Here is a 15,907-nt window from a genome sequence, read left to right on the forward strand (position 1 = left end):
GTTGTCCTTCTGAAAGGTTCTCCCATCTGCACAGAGGAACTCTGGAGCTCTTTCAGAGTGACCATCAGTCTCCCACATTCTTGGTCTCCCTCGTTTGCTCAGTTTGGCCGAGTGGCCAGCTCTAGGTAGAGTCTTGGTGGTTCCAAATTTCTACCTCCCGGGATCGATCCCAGGATGTGTCACAGCCGGCCATGTCCGGGAGACCCAGTAGGAGGCACACAATTGGCCCAGCGTCATCCAGGTTAGGGGAGGATTTGGCCGGACGGGATTTCCTTGTCCCATCATGCTCTAGTGACTCCTTGTAGAAGGCTGGGTGCCTGCAAGCTGACATCAGTTGTCAGTTGGACAGTGTTTTCTCCGACATATTGGTGCAGCTGGCTTCCAGGTTAAGCAAGCAGTTTGTCAACAAGCAGTGCGGCTTGGTAGGGTCATGTTTCAGAGGACGCATGGCTCTCGACCTTCGCCTCTCCCAAGTCCGTAGAGGAGTTGCAGTGATGAGACAAGACTGTAACTACCAATTGTGGAGAAAGAAGGGGTAAAAGTTTAAAAACATTTAAATAAAAATGAATGATGGAGGCCACTGTGTTCTTGGGGACCTTCAATGCTGTAGACATTTTTTGGTACCCTTCCCCAGATCTATGCCTCGACATATTCCTGTCCAATCAATTGCATTTACCACTGGTGGAAACATCTCAAGGATGATCAATGGAAACAGGATGCACCTGAGCTCAATTTGAAGTCTCATAGCAAAGGGTCTGAATACTTATGTCAATAAGGTTTTTCTGTTTAGTTTTTTTTAAATAAATTTGCCAAAATGTGGTTTTCGCTTTGTCCTTATGTGGTATTGTGTGTAGATTGATGAGGATTTTTATTAAATCCATTTTAGAATAAGGCTGTAATGTAACAAAATGTGGAAAAAGTCAAGGGGTCTGAATACTTTCCGAATGCGCTATATCTCTCTACCCAGTGCAGTAACTCAAGGTCACACTTAATTCTCACAACTTTGCAAATAGTAATGCTGGTTGCATAGGAACAGGGTTATTTTCTAAATGCATTTCAGTCTAGATTATGTTGTAGTTCTTATCTTAAAGTCAAGGTCTCTCTTTGTCGTGATGGTTGCAGAAGGAGCTTTAATGGCTTTGGGGAGTGTTGTGAAATGCCAGGTTTTAGTTTGTCTGTAGCCCCAGGGCTGGAAGAGCAATTTCAGTCGAAACTATTTGAGTCCCTCCTAGCACCAGTGATTTATTACCCTCAGGGACATCTGCAAAGAGCCTTCACTCCTCCCTTCCTTTCTACCCCACCCCCTCTCTCCACTCTCTCTTTCCTTCCTCTTTCTCCCTCTTTCTCCTCTCCACCCCCTTCCTTGTTGCAGAGATTCAGCAGTAAACTTGAACATTGTCGACTTTGATGTGACATGAAGAGGGCAGACGGAAAAAAAAAAATCCCTCAAAAACACTCATAGCCATCTTGGCTCTGCACTGCCATTTCCTTATGGGTCCGAACCAACTCTCTACTCACAGTCTTGCTTGTCTCCTTTCTTTTCAACATCCTTTTCCTCGCTGTATTTTTTTTACTGTCCAGCTGGACTTGTCGATCTGTGGGACAGCTGACCACCATCTACATCCATACTGGGCAGAGACTATTTTGAAATGTTTTCTTTCAGGTTCTAAATGGTATATTTAAGTAATAAGGCCCAAGGAGGTGTGGTAAATGGCCAATTTACCACGGCTAAGGGCTGTTCTTTTTCATGACAACACGGAGTGACTGGATACAGCCCTTAGCTGTGGTATATTGTCCATATACCACAAACCCCCGTTGTTCGTTTTTGCTATTATAAACAGATTACCAATATAATTAGAAACAGTGAACAAGTAGTTTTGTGTCATACCCGTTGTATAGTTAAGCAATAAGCCCAGAGGAGGTGTAGTATATGGCCAATATACCACGGCTAAGGGCTGTTTTAGGCGAAACGGAAAGTGCAGTGGCAATATAGAACAAACCCCCGAGGTGCCTTATTGCTATTATAAACTGGTTACCAACGTACAGTAATTAGAGCAGTAAAAATACATGTTTTGTCGTACCCATGGTATATGGTCTTATATACCATGGCTGTCAGTTTATAAACCCAGTTTATAATATTACATATGAAATACTGTGAGTGTTGTTTCCAACCATTTAAACTGTAGTGTATTGATATTGATGTTACAGGCTTTGGGGTTTTGTTTGAATTCGATTTTGATTTCGAGTTTGGTTCTGTTTGGGTGTGGCTTACCCTGATTGGAATCACCTCATTGGTCAGGAGGTGTTGGACCTGTTGCCTCGTTAGTTCGACCTGTGCTGGAACAGGTGATATTTAACCAGTTAAATGTAACCAAATATAATCGAAAATGTAATCTACATAATAACCAAAAGTAATTATTCATAATGAGAGGGCCATAAACAATGACTAGTAATGCTGCATACTCAAAGAAAGGTTATAATCTCACCTTTCTGTTAAAAAAAAGTTATACATTGCTGAGGTGTAGTCACCTTTGAGGACACCAGCTCAAGAACACAGTACAAATATGATACAAATACTGCATGAAAGATTTTATATGATGTATTTTCTATTCAACAAAACTGTAGGAATAAGGCTTGGAATCACGTACACTGCCGGTCAAAAGTTTTAGAACAACTACTTATTCAAAGGATTTTATTTATTTTTTACTATTTTCTACATTGTAGAAAATAGTGACGATATCAAAACTATGAAATAGCACATATGGAATCATGTAGTAACCAAAAAAAGTGTTGAACAAGTAAAAAATATTTTATATTTCAAAGTAGCCACCCTTTGCCTTGATGACAGCTTTGCATACTCATGGCATTCTCTCAACCAGCTTCATGAGGTCAATTAACAGGTGTGCCTTGTTAAAAGTTCATCTGTGGAATTTCTTTCCTTCTTAATGTGTTTGAGCCAATCAGTTGTGTTGTGACAAGGTTTGGGGTGGTATACAGAAGATAGCCGTATTTGTTAAAAGACCAAGTCCATATTATGGCAAGAACAGCTCATATAAGCAAAGAGAAACGACAGTTCATCATTACTTTAAGATTTGAAGGTCAGTCAATCCAGACAATTTCAAGAACTTTGAAAGTTTCTTCAAGTGCAGTCACAAAAACCATCAAGCGCTATCACAAAACTAGCTCTCATTTGGACCGCCACAGGAATGGAAGATCCAGAGTTACCTCTGCTGCAGAGGATAAGTTCATTAGAGTTACCAGCCTCAGAAATTGCAGCCCAAATAAATGCTTCAGAGAGTTCAAGTAACAGACACATCTCAACATCAATTGTTCAGAGGAGACTCTGAAATCAGGCCTTCATGGTCAAATTGCTGCAAAGAAACCACTACTAAAGGACATCAATAATAATAATAATAAGAGACTTGATTGGCCCAAGAAACACAAGCAGTGGACATTAGACCAGTGGAAATTTGTCCTTTGGTCTGGAGTCCAAATTGGAGATTATTGGTTCCAACCGCCGTGTCTTTGTGAGACACGGTGTGGGTGAAAGGATGATCTCCAAATGTGTATTTCCCACAATGAAGCATGGAGGAGGAGGTGTTATGGTGTGGGGTGCTTTGCTGGTGATACTGTCTGTGATTTATTTAGAATTCAAGGCACACTTAACCAGCATGGCTATCACAGCATTCTGCTGCGATATGCCATCCCATCTGGTTTGGGCTTAGTGGGACTATCATTTGCTTTTCAACAGGACAATGACCCAATACACCTCCAGGCTGGGTAAGGGCTATTTGACCACAAAGGTGAGTGATGGAGTGCTGCATCAGATGACATGATCTCCACAATCCCCCGACCTCAACCAAATTTAGATGGTTTGGGATGAGTCGGACCACACAGTGAAGGAAAAGCAGACAACAAGTGCTCAGCATATGTGGGACCTCCTTCAAGACAGTTGGAAAATCATTCCAGGTGAATCTGGTTGAGAGAATGCCAAGAGTGTGCAAAGCTGTCTTCAAGGCAAAGGGTGTCTGTCTGTTTGAAGAATTGAAAATATATATTTTGATTTGTTTAACACTTTTCTGTTTACTACATGATTCAATGTGTTATTTCATAGTGTTGTCTTCATGTCTTCACTATTATTCTACAATCTAGAAAACAGTAAAAATAAAGAAAAACCCTTAAATTAGTAGGTTTTCTAAAACTTTTGACCGGTAGTGTATATGGTTTCTAATTATAAAAGAATCAAATTACAAAACGACTAAGATTTCACCTTCCTTGTAAGTGTAAAATACATATTTGTATGTTTAGTGTTAGGGAAAATGTGCATATTTTTTAAAGGTTTCTCCTGATCAAAACGTCTGCCTCCATCCCTGTGAACGTTCCACAGAGCTTTAGCGTGCCTTCCTGAACTAATTAGGAACTCGCCTTTCATCTCACATTAATATTATCTGTCTATGACAAACAGAAAGTGTTTATTGTTTAAATTAATGGCTATAAATCGATCTCTGGATGTGTTACCATGATGAAACAACTATCTCCTGCTGCGCTACGATGTTACGATTACAGGCATGTTATTTGTCAGTAGCTGTGATGTACAGTTCAACCAGGATTTGATGAAGAGTCAGAAGAGCAAATTAAATACTAGTAGGGACATCCCAGCTTCAAATGGTTTCATATTTCACATCCTACATCACACAGACTCAGAAAACAATACTACTCTGAACCAGGACTATTGCTCAATGCAAGCCATTTCAATCTACTGTGTCAGAGTATTCAGACACCTTGACTTTTTTCATATTGTTATGTTACAGCCGTATTCTAACATGGATTCAATTGTTTTCCCCCTCATCAATCTACACTCAATACCCCCCAAAAACTCAATTGAAAACAGGTTTTTATACATTTTGGCAAATGTATTAAATTTAAAAAATGAACTATCACTTTTACATAGGTATTCAGACCCTTTACTCAGTACTGTGTTGAAGCACCTTTGGGTATGACGCTACAAGATTGGCACACATGTATTTGGGGAGTTTCTCCCATTCTTCTCTGCAGATCCTCTCAAGCTCTACCACTGAAAATATTTAAAAAGAATGTCCAAGTGTCTACGACTGAGTGGATCAAGCTGATTCTATACCAATTTACAGAGGCCAGATCGTGAAGGAAAGCTTGCTCATTAAAGTATTTTTGCAAGCATCTATGACAAATCAGGACAGATCGTTTCACTGAGCAGCCATTGTGAGCACAGGCTGTAAAACAGTGATCACTAAGGTCATTACAGAAAACACCAGACTGATACCTATCAGGATTATTTGTAAGGATAATATCAAGGAGAGTAGCATTTTCTGGTTGTTTGGAGTCGTACCTTGTGGGATTGGTAATAATCTGAAAAATATTTAGGGAGTCCCATTGCTTTAAGACTTGGTCAAGTGGTTTAAGCATGTCCCAATTTAGGTCACCTAGCAGGACAAATTCAGACTTAGTGTAAGTGGCCAGGAGAGAGCTTAGGGCATTTAGGGTACAGGCCGGTGCTGATGGTGGCCGATACCACCCAGCTACAGTCAACAAAGAGTTATTTGAAAGTTTAATGCGTAAAACCAGCAAATCAAATTGTTTGGGGACAGACTTGGCAGAGACAACCGAGCACTGAAGGAGTTCCTTGGTAAAGATTGGCACTTCACCAACTTTGGAAGATCTGTCTTGCCGAAAAAGGTTATAACCAGAAAGGTTAACATCAGTATTCAAAACACTCTTCTTAACCATGTCTCAGTAATGACCAACACATCTAAATTGGAGCTGTGAACCCACACTTTGAACCCACACTCATTAGGAACACGCCTTTCATTTCATATTAATCGTGTATGTCTATGACAAACAGGAAGTGTTTTTTGTTTCAAATCTATCAATTATTTTAGATTAATGACTATAAATTGATCTCTGGATGTGCTACCGTGATGAAACCACTCTCTCCTGCTGCACTACGATGTAACAATTGCAGGCATGTACTCTGTCAGTGGGACACAGGGCTATTGCTCAATGCAATCCATTTCGATCTACTTTGTCCATAGATCAATTTATAAGCCAAAGTTTCAGTCAGAACCAGTACCTAAACAGGGGACCTTACATCTTTAAGATCAGCTGGCCCATTGCTCCAGTTGGCATGAGAGATGTTGGAAGTACTTGACCGCGGTTTAGCTCTTCCTCTTTGAGTGTGATAAAAACAAAGCCTTTTATCTTGTGTTCTCCCCTTTGATTTGCTCCACTTGCTTTTAGCTCCATATTATAAGTTGGTGTAGGTTTTTATTTTGATTTGCCTTTTCTGGGGCAAATTTATTAGGCACTTATGGTGGGTGTCTTTTAGGGCCCAGATTGTTGTTGCTAGTCAGCTTTCAGTGGACACCCCATGAGTACCTTTGAGAACGCCTCATTAAACCCCACCTGTTTCATTCTGGTAATCCGTGGCTTATTTGTTAATTCCCTCATTTTTGGTTTTCTTATTGGGGCTCTTCCTTTTGAGTTTTCAAATTATACTTTTGTGGCAGAGTTTCTTTCACTGACAACCACTGAAGGGTTATAAAGATTGGTGAAATAATTTTGAAGTTGCATAAACACACAGGCTAAATAAAAAACAAACAAAGAGGGTCCTCTCGAGTGGTGCAGCGGTCTAAGGCACTGCATCGCAGTGCCAGAGGCATCACTACAGACCTGGGTTCAATCCTGGGCTGTATCACAACTGGCAGTGATCGGGCGGTGCACAATGGGCCCCATAATTGGCTCTAGCAACTCCTTGTGGCGGGCCGTACCTCTGCAGGCTGACTTCAGTCATCAATTCAAATGTATTTATATAGCCCTTCATACATCAGCTGATATCTCAAAGTGCTGTACAGAAACCCAGCCTAAAACCCCAAACAGCAAGCAATGCAGGTGTAGAAGCACGTTATCATTTGAATGTTGTTTCCTCCAACACATTGGTGCGGCTGGCTCTGGGTTAAGTGGGCGTGTGTTAAGAAGTGTGGATTTGAAGTGTGGATTCACCTCCTGAGCCCGTTGGGGAGTTGCAGCAATGAGACAAGATCGAAATTGGGGAGAAAAAAAAATACTAATGATAAATAGATAAAGCCATGGACTTTAAGTTGGATGTATTTGTGGGAAACCCTACAGTGGAGTGCCTAGATAAATGTATTAAGTCTGATCATCAATTCAAAGTATTTTGACATATCAGTGTAACCTCTGCACAGTCAAAGCGGTAGTCAAAGAGAGGCTCGATGCTGCTTCGGTGGAGGATTTCCTCCTCTAGAACGGCTAACGAAAAGGTGGCTCCCTTAGATGTGCAAATGAGGGAGTTAGAACTACAGGCAAAGTTGGAGCAACAGAAATGAGTTGGAGCACAGAAAAAGACAACAGGAGCATGAAGTCAAACAGCAAGAGCGTGAGCACTCCATTAGATTAAGAGAGGTGGATGTGGAAGCACTCTGAATGCACCCTAAAGAGGGGTTGATCTTGGTCGGAACAGTCAGATTGTACCACATTTCAATGAAAAGGAGGTGGATGTATATTTTATTCTGACTGAGCAGATTGCCACATGGCCGTGCGATAGCTGGTCACTGCTCCTTGTGGGGAAAAGCTCAGAAAGTGTACGCCACTTCATCTCTTAATCAGAGTTCAGATTATTACACTGTTAAAGCTGCTATTCTTCGGGTTTATGAGTTGGTCCCAGAGGCCACAGTTCCGTAAATTACGAAAGACAGAATCGCAAAGCCATGTTGAATTTGCAAGGGATAGACACTCATACTACTTGAGCAATTCCAAAATTGCCTTCACAAAAGCCTTGCTACCTACATTTATGAGCATAAGGATCTCACTCTTGAGGAAGGTGCGGTCCTTGCAGATGCGTTTGTATTGACACAATAAACTACCTTCACAAACAAAGCACCCAGTAGTTATCCCTACACAAACAAAGCACCCAGTAGTTATCCCTACACAAACAAAGCACCCAGTAGTTATCCCTTCACAAACAAAGCACCCAGTAGTTATCCCTACACAAACAAAGCGCCCAGTAGTTATCCCTACACAAACAAAGCACCCAGTAGTTATCCCTACACAAACAAAGCACCCAGTAGTTATCCCTACACAAACAAAGCACCCAGTAGTTATCCCTTCACAAACAAAGCACCCAGTAGTTATCCCTTCACAAACAAAGCACCCAGTAGTTATCCCTACACAAACAAAGCACCCAGTAGGTATCCCTACACAAACAAAGCACCCAGTAGTTATCCCTACACAAACAAAGCACCTAGTAGTTATCCCTACACAAACAAAGCACCCAGTAGTTATCCCTACACAAACAAAGCACCCAGTAGTTATCCCTACACAAACAAAGCGCCCAGTAGTTATCCCTACACAAACAAAGCACCCAGTAGTTATCCCTACACAAACAAAGCACCCAGTAGTTATCCCTACACAAACAAAGCACCCAGTAGTTATCCCTTCACAAACAAAGCACCCAGTAGTTATCCCTACACAAACAAAGCACCCAGTAGTTATCCCTACACAAACAAAGCGCCCAGTAGTTATCCCTACACAAACAAAGCACCCAGTAGTTATCCCTACACAAACAAAGCGCCCAGTAGTTATCCCTACACAAACAAAGCACCCAGTAGTTATCCCTACACAAACAAAGCACCCAGTAGTTATCCCTACACAAACAAAGCACCCAGTAGTTATCCCTTCACAAACAAAGCACCCAGTAGTTATCCCTACACAAACAAAGCACCCAGTAGTTATCCCTACACAAACAAAGCACCCAGTAGTTATCCCTACACAAACAAAGCACCCAGTAGTTATCCCTACACAAACAAAGCACCCAGTAGTTATCCCTACACAAACAAAGCACCCAGTAGTTATCCCTACACAAACAAAGCACCCAGTAGTTATCCCTACACAAAAAGCAATTCAGAGAAGTCACAGCCTACTGCGAGGTTTCAGTCTTCTTCCCCAGTGCCCAAAGACAAGGATCAACAGAAGTGTTTTTTTTGTATCCTCCAATTTGTTGTCAATATTTCTATGAGAAAGGACACATTGTCTCTCAGGGTTCAAAATTGAAACAGAAAAATGAGAGAGAAAATATTTTTATTCTTGTGGGAGAACTCCAGCTTGTTAAGTCTCTGGTTGGGACTGGTTTATCTCCTAAACAAGATTTTGGATCAGATGTGTATGAACCGTTTGTTTCAGACGGGTTTGTGTCTCTGCAGACTGGTGATGCTGTAAAGCAGATGGTGAAGATACTGCGACACCGGGGCAGCCCAGTCCTTTATTTTGGAGGGTGTTTTCCCTTTGTCTGACACTTTAGCAACTGGTTATAGTGTGTTAGTTTAAGATGGGTTGCATGGAAGTTCATTTGTATAATGTGGAACTCGAGTCTGATCTTGTTTCTGGTTCCATGAGGCGTAGCATACCAGTGAATGGGGTCTCGTTCATTTTTGGCAAAGATGTGGCTGGTTGAGCCAAATCATGTTGTTTGAAGGGAAACCGAAGTGGAGGAACCTGATGGGTTATCGGAAAAGTACCATAGAGTGTTCCCAGCATGTGCCGTTACACGTGCTATGTCTAAGAAGATATCTGAGAGAAAGTCTCGTGTTGTGGAGGATGTCAGCGATCACACCATGTTCGATCAGTCTGACACATTTACATAAACCTCCTGAGTTGACCTCTCCTTTGAAAACCTCAAAGGTGAGCAAGTTTGCAGGACCTCTACAGGGTCCCTACAGTTGACACTTCGATATCTAGGAACTGGCAGATTGTTGAGCAGAGTAAAGATGCTTCCCTCTCCCCTCTTTTTGCGGAGATATTTATTTTTACTTTTATTTAGTCAGGTGAAACCCATTGAGACCACGGTCTCATTTTCAAAGGTGCCCTGAGCACAACAATACAACAGTACAAAATGATCACTCTGACAAAAAATTTTTGGTTTAATCTGATGAGGATATGGCATTTTCTCACCACTTCTGGCAAGATGATTGGACCAGTGTACGTCAAATTGTCATTCCAGTTACACATCGACACAAGACACTAAGGTTGGCTCCCAATAGTAATATGGCAGGCCATGACTGCAGTTTGGCATCGTAACCTACTTCGGTGAGCAAATTCCCACCTTCGGTGGCCACTGGCACGTTGGAGAAGTATGCTCTTCACGAATGAATCCCGGGTTCAACTGTACCTGGCAGATGGCAGACAGCGTGTGTGACATTGTGTGGTCGAGCGGTTTGCTGATGTCAACATTATGACAGAGTGCCCCATGGTGGTGGTGGGTTATAGCATGGGAAGGCATAAGCTACAGACAACCAACACAATTGCATTTTATCTATGGCAATTTGAATGCACAGAGATACCGTTACGAAATCCTGAGGCTCATTGTAGTGCCATTCCCCTCCGCCATCACCTCATGTTCCAGCATGATAATGCACAGCCCCATGTCGGAAGGATCTGGAAGCTGAAAATGTCCCAGTTCTTCCATGGCCTGCATACTAACCCGACATGTCACCCATTGAGCATGTTTGGGATGCTCTGGATTGACATGTATGACAGCGTGTTCCAGTTCCTGCCAATATCCTGGAATGTAATGAAATTCCGAAAATCTGGAAATCAGCATTTGTCCTACCACTTTTAAAATGGGTCTCAGTGCGCAACTCTTTTAAATAATGATATGCCAATCTCAAAGCTGTCAAAGCTGTCACCCCTGGTGAAAATACTTGAAACCCTTGTGAGTGAACAGCTAAAAGAGTTTTAATTTACAAACTCAATTTTTGTAATTTGTTTTTAAATTTTACCCCCATTTCTCCCCAATGTCGAGGTATCCAATTGTTAGTAATTACTATCTTGTCTCATCGCTACAACTCCCGTACGGGCTCGGGAGAGACGAAGGTCGAAAGCCATGCTTCCTCCCAAACACAACACAACCAAGCCGCACTGCTTCTTAACACAGCGTGCCTCCAACCCGGAAGCCAGCCACACCAATGTGTCTGGTGGCATAGCTAGCGCTGCGATGCAGTGCCCTAGACCACTGCGCCACCCAGGAGGCCACTAACTCTATTTTATCAATGTACCAATCGGGCTTCAGGAAGAAGCATAGCACAATTACAGCAGCCATGAAGGTTTTAAATGATATCACTGAAGCCTCTGACAAAAAACAGCACTGTGTCTCACTTTTTATTGATCTCTCTAAGGCTTTTGATACAGTTGATCATGCTATACTAAGGCAGAGATTGTCGAGTGTAGGTCTTTCATAGCATGCAGTTGCATGGTTTGCTAACTATCTGTCTGATAGAACTCAGTGCACTCAATTTGATGGGCTTATGTCTGTTAAAATGTCTGTCTTTAATGGTGTGCCCCAAGGCTCTGTACTTGGTCCTCTCTTATTCACTATTTATACAAATGATTGACAAAAATGTTCAAAATGCGCAACTTCATTTTTATGCTGATGATACTGTTATTTACTGTTGTGCCTCGTCTCTTACAAAAGCGTTCCAGAACTTGCAAACTGCTTTTTATACTGTTCAACATACCTTGTGTCAATTGAAACTTATCCTCAATACTGACAAAACTAAACTAATGGTGTTTTCTAAAGCAAGAAATAGACCTCTGAACCTTTCACCTATTACTACCTGTCAGGGCAAGGAGATTGAGGTTGTAACCTCATCTAAATATATTGGAATTATAATTGATGACGGCCTCTCTTTTAAATTGCATATTCAACAACTGACAAAATATTTGAAGCTGAAATTGTGATTTTATTTTAGGAATAAGGCCTGTTTTTATTTTGAAGCCAGAAGGAGGCTAGTATCAGCTACATGTATGCCTTTACTAGACTATGGGGATATTTTATATATGAATGCTTCCGCTCAGTGTTTGAGGTCAATTGACACCATTTACCATGGTACTTTGACATTTATTTTAAACTGCAAAACCCTTATGCACCACTGCACTTTGTATACCAGGGTTGGCTGGCCTTCGCTAGTCACTCGTATACTTTTATTTACAAAGACATTTTGGGTTTACTACCTTTTTATTTGGGCATTTTTATTGTTCAGAAATGTGGTGGGTACTCTCTTCGTTCGGTGGACTTTATCCTGCTAACTGTTCCAAATGTCCGAACTGAATTTGGTAAAAGGGCTTTTATGTACTCTGTGCCATCATCTTGGAACGCCTTACAAAATACTTTTAAACTGGAAGAACTTGTCCCGATTGGTATTTTTAAATCACTGATGAATGATCTTGAGGCTGATTTCCTGACCTGTCAATGTTTTTAATTTGCTGTTTTTGATTTTGTTATACTCTTGTGAATTCTATGGTTTTTACAAGATTACTTGTAGTGTTTCATATTGTTTGTCTGTAATTTTTGTAATGACTTGGTGCTGCCCATCTTGTCCAGGACGCTCTTGAAAAATACATTTTAAATCTCAATGAGCCCTTCCTGATTAAATAAAGGTTAATTCATTAAAAAAAATATCCAGCAACTTTGCACAGCCATTGAAGAGGAGTGGGACAACATTCCACAGGCCACCATCAACAGCCTAATCAACTCCCAATTTGTAAGTCGCTCTGGATAAGAGCGTCTGCTAAATGACTTAAATGTAAATGTAAACTCTATGCAAAGGAGATGTGTCGTGCTGCATGAGGCAAATGGGGGTCACAAGATACTGACTGGTTTTCTGATCCACGCCCCAACTTTTTTATTTATTTACCTGTGACCAACTGACGCATATTTGTATTCCCAGTCATGTGAAATCCCTAGATTAGATGCTTAATTAATTGATTTCCTTAAATGAAAATCTTTGAAACTGTTGCATGTTGATTTTATATTTTTGTTCGGTGTAGTTACCTAAGTCAACAGAAGTCTCTGGTTCATTTCGATGTGTACATTTTCTGGTACATTTACCCTAACCATAACTCTTAAATATTGGAGCTAAACAAGCTTTTGGGACTGGCCACCCCTGACATGATGGGTGAGGTTGCTGTGGATTCAAAGGTTAGAGGGGGGATTTAGTTGGCATCCAATCACCCCATGACCTCGTTTGGTGCCTGCCACCCAAGACTCCACCACATCCTGTCTCTCAACGTGGCCCATTAGCAGGAAAAATACGTATTCAACACCCCAGGCTATTCGAGCAAATCCGGCATCCACCAAATACACATTTTCATCTAGTCCCCTTTAATGTTATTTTAATTGGCAGATCAATTAGATGACTTTAAATACACATTTCTGTGGCTCAGTGTTTAAATTGCACTGTCAGATGTATGTTTGCCTGGCTGTGGTAAGGATGATTTCAGTGGGTATGACATTTGCCATCCCTGGTGCAGCAAGCTGAGCCACTCCTCTGGGCAGTGTAGGGCATAAAACACAATTATCTGCTCATGTGAAGGAACAAATAAATAAAACAAACTAGAATACACGCTGTAGAAAGGGCACATTGCTGAATGATCAAAGGCAGACAACAAATGGAGAACTCTGCACGGTGTAAAAGATGTGAGGATGAATGAACAAAAGAGTGAAACACAGTGGGCTAGGTGCTGTGGAGAGACCGCGACGAATGAGTCCAGGCGGATAAAAACGCAGGTAATGATGCAGAAGGTGACCCACCCAAGGCATCTTAATTATTTATCAGTGTTTTTCTGAAATTTTCCCAGCAGCCTTTTGTAAAAAGTTGTTCTAACATAGTGTAAACTATAGTCATGAAATAAATCAGATGATTGTGAATTCTTTTGACTCAATAAAAAATTATAATGTTTGTTCTATTTAACTTCAGGTATGTTGTATGGATCATAATTTGCGTAGGACCAGTCTATAGTCTGTAATGGACATGTTAATGTGAGCTTATGACAAGAGCCTCTGAGTCTGAACCAATTATCTATATAACATTAGGAACTACTGCCTAATATTGAGTTGCACCCCCTTTTCCCCTCATTACAGCCTCAATTCGTCGGGGCAGGACTTTACAAGGTGTCAAGTGTTCCTCAGTTTCCCGTGTGTATCAAGAATGGTCCACCACCTAAAGGACATCAAGCCAACTTGACACAACTAGTGGAAGCATTGGAGTAAACATAGTTGTGTCAAGTTGGCTGGATGTCCTTTGGGTAGTGGACCATTCTTGATACACATGGGAAACTGTTGGGCGTGAAAAACGCAGTAGCATTGCAGTTCTTGAGATACTCAAACCGTTGTGCCTGGCACCAACTACCATACCCGTTCAAAGCACTGAAGTCTTTTGTCTTGCCCATTCACCCTCTGAATGGCACACATACACAATCCATGTCTTAATTGTCTCAAGGCTTAAAAATCATTCTGTCTCTTTCCCTTCATCTTCACTGATTCTGGTGGAGTTAACAAGTGTCATCAATAAGGGATCATAGCTTTCAGTGAGTGCTGAGATGAAGCTACCATGCCTCCATCTTGGCACTCCCCCACCATTGAAAAAGTATTTTGGAAGCCATAGAAATGCATTTTATTCAAGTCTACATTTGTTTTTGCCACCTTCATTCTATTATTTAAACAAATATTTAACCTTAATTTAACTAGGCAAGTCAGTTAAGAACATTTTTTTATTTACTATGATTTCTAATAGTTAGAAGTATAATACTTAAATACTGTACATGTAATTTTGTCCTTGAAACATTTAATTGAATACTGTAGAATTCCATTCATTCCTATAGAGGACTACTCTTACTGGGGAATGCAAATATACAGTATATTGCCGACCACTGGCTTCAAAGCCTCTCAATGGCCAATACATAGCATTAACAATCGAGGGTTTCATTACATAATTGGTCTTATCGTAGTTTGATACCATGAAGTGTATGACAAACAGTCCTTGTAGTAATGCTGTGATGTATAGTCAATAAAATGTGATTGCTCTATAGCACGCCAATCCGTCTGCATACCAGTGTGGTATAAAACAATGTTTTTAACAGAGGTAACATACATTTTTTAATTTGTACATTTGAGTCATTTAGCAGACGCTCTTATCCAGAGCGACTTACAGTAGTGAGTACATACATTTTCATACTTTTTTTAATGCTTATAAGTAACATACACCACACTCATCTTCATACAGGGTTTATATTCTGGATATAGGAGTTAACAGAATGTCAAAGTAAAGCAGACCGGCAGCTAGGCTTACTCTGAATTCAAAATAACAGTTAGACTATTTCGGGCCTTTGCATACCATTAAAGCCACACTCATCAAAGTAGGACAACAACAAAATTGCAAACAATGGAGCAAATGCATCCCAAGACATTCACACATGCAAATAGCATTAGATTTTCATGATATATCTAAGTGTCATGATAACAAACAAAAAAATATGAATGGAGTAATCGGTTCTTTAGATTTTTGGTGATGATAAGATAAGAATATTGTACTAATTTATGTAGGTTCTTTGAAGTCATATTCTTCCAAATCTAGGGATGTATTTCATTAGTTAAAATTACTGAAGCTTTAATGAATAAGAAGTAGACACAATTACCAACGTAACAATCATAAATGTACTATTTGTAAAAACTTAATCAAACACTATACTTTGGCACTTTTGTGATAATTTTAAAATAAGTAAACAAAGAAAAGGGTGTGTCAACAAAGGTTTTATGTAGGGGTGAGTGATGTATTGTATGCTTGCAATCTGGTCTCAGAGCATTTTGTATGTAAATCCGAGACACACATTTTAGTATGATATGTTTCGTATGGTATGTATTAATTTGTGGCTGTCCATCACCCATTTTGTGTAATATGTTATGAATTAATATTCGAATTTTATGTTACAAATTTGCAAAAAGTTCAATATGTTATGAATTTGAAAAAAAAAGCATGATATGTTTCGAATTCTAGCTAGGTAGCTAACATTAGCTAGCTGGCTA

The sequence above is a fragment of the Oncorhynchus nerka genome, linkage group LG2 (assembly GCF_034236695.1).
Source record: "Oncorhynchus nerka isolate Pitt River linkage group LG2, Oner_Uvic_2.0, whole genome shotgun sequence".
Taxonomy (NCBI): domain Eukaryota; kingdom Metazoa; phylum Chordata; class Actinopteri; order Salmoniformes; family Salmonidae; genus Oncorhynchus; species Oncorhynchus nerka.